The following is a 2,477-nucleotide window of genomic DNA, read 5'->3' on the forward strand; positions in this document are numbered from 1 at the left end:
ATCACCATTCTCTGTTCCTGCAGGTCCTGCTTGCTAATCAATGCTCATATTTTTACACAATTACAAATGTATTGTATGACATGAAGTTGTTCTTCATTCTGAGTCAATAATAAATTCATTCTGCCTTCAACTGCAAAATTATTGTGGACTGCACCGACATCCATGTAGCTGCCCCCCAGTAAGATGAACCAAGCAAAGTTGACACTCAACATACAGCTGTGCTCTTAAGTTTACATGAAGAATTTGTGAAATATTGGTAATAACAGGTTTAAATGATTATTAGTAATTAATTATATAATTTTCTAATTGTAGACGAGCAGACAGGGAGCCAGATGAGAAAAGCAGAATATGCAGCTGCCATTTTCCACATGGAAAAGAGAAAGGGCCAAGTGTATTTGAGTGGACAAAAGAGAAATCCCAAATACGAAATATAAAATTATACAATTTACAGATATGTATACAAATATGTATATCCTATATCATAGCCGCGGGAATTCATTTTGCTCAGGGGGTGCTACCAAAAGTGGGGAGGGGGGCCGCTTAAAAAAAAGAAGAAAAAAGGCGGTGCCGGGCCAGCTGTCAGCGATGTGAGCAGCATAAATTGTTTGTTAAAGGCGAGACACGGCAGGCAAAAACATCGTTTTTCATGCACTGGTACATTTTGAGATGTTGTGCTATTTTGATTCCATAACATGTTTTCTTTCAGGCTTTTGGAAGGAAAACGTACAAAATACACACTTAAGTTTATTTTACTATAGTTTGTCTATTTTTGCGTCTGTATATTTCTCCTAAATTCACCAAAAGTTAGCATTCTCGTAACATAAAGTACCGCGACCGCTGTTTGCACCATGTCATCAGAGATATCGTTGGAAAGCTCCGTCTCTCCTGCACAATCTCATCGGATCCAAATATGGTCATTTCCTTTGCATCAGCAACCAATCGTCAAAGTACAAAAGGGTCTTAAACCAAGAAACGAAATCTCATTGGCTGGTGTCAACTTCTGACAACGTGATTCGTTCAGATGCGTCACGTGGTGTGCTAAAACACTTCCTGGTTAGCTTTTCCGCTAGAAATTTAAATCTCAAAATGGCAAAAGAACGGCGAAAAAACGTTCACAGAGAAGACAACAACAATTGTCACTTGCACGAAGCAAGATTATACAAAAAATAAATGACCCAGAACATGAAATACATTCACGGAGAGCGTCGAGGCGCAAGCTGTCATCCAAAGAACAGGAGGGTTTAGCTAGCGCCACACTGCAATCTTTAAAGGTCGTTTTCTCAAAATTAGTTTTTTCTCCTACTCTCCGAAATGTCCACTTCAGTTGCACTTACATGCAACAAACCTTCCAGTTATATTCCTATCAATATTATGAAGGCTTTTACTAAAGGGTTTGTTGATATATCATTCATAGCCTGAATTATATAAGATTGTATACCTAAAAACATGGCGAAAATTGATATTTTAGGGCTGTCCCTTCAGTAAAAGCCTTGGATGCTAATATGAATACAAAATGAAAAAATAATTTTGAACCTGGCTTTATCCAAAGTAGACATTTTTGGTTCCTGAAATGTGTTCAAAATATGCGCATTTTTAATGAGATAATGGATCATTTGCATATTCAGAAAACTTGTAATACAAGAAACAATTGCCTTATTGTAGGTAATTAACTGGAGAAATTTCTAGCTGATATCTTTAAGTAAAAAAAAATTACCCTATTCACCTGGGGTGTCTCGCCTTAACTGTTATGCTTAATAAACCATTATAGACCTACATCACTTAGCAACAGCTGCACATGCCCACACGCTAACTATGGGTCTTACAAACCTACATAACATTACAAATAGTCAGAAAACATTATTTACAATATTAATAAAACTATGAATTCAATTTTAACTGATTGACAAAGGCAAAACACTGCACAGCGGCAGCAGCATTAAAGGAAAATATCGTCTTACCTTGCGTATGTGTTGGGGCTTCACAAAACCCCAAATGTAGCCTTCCTCTCTGTGGTGGCACTAATGAAGACCCTCATTAGAGCAGATACATACACATTGTCCAAAATGTTACTATGGACATGCATCAAAGTCAGATGTGTCAGTCTCTTCTGTGTCATATTACTCTAGTTGGAGTACCTGGTGGTCCACTCTTTTTATTTGGTTGTTTGTTGGAGAAAAAAAATCCAAAATCCTTTTTTGCGCCATTCTAGAAAGTTGTCACTCTGCAGTGTGTGTGTCGCGTCCATTACGTCACTATCCCACGACCTACGACCTAGATGACTCTGATTTATTTATTTGGAAAATAAATGCAAGCCACCTGACTGATACAAATATATACTATGACTATTATATGCTAATGTATACAGCAAATTTTATTTTAAGTAAAATCATAACTATTTTATGTAGTTTATTCATTTTTATTTAGGTGGTCACTCAGTTTTTCAAATGTACACCACTCGCCAACAGGGGGTACTGCAG

This window comes from Notothenia coriiceps, unplaced genomic scaffold (genome assembly GCF_000735185.1).
Source record: "Notothenia coriiceps isolate Sejong01 unplaced genomic scaffold, NC01 NC01_scaffold00004483, whole genome shotgun sequence".
In the NCBI taxonomy this organism is placed as follows: Eukaryota; Metazoa; Chordata; class Actinopteri; order Perciformes; family Nototheniidae; genus Notothenia; species Notothenia coriiceps.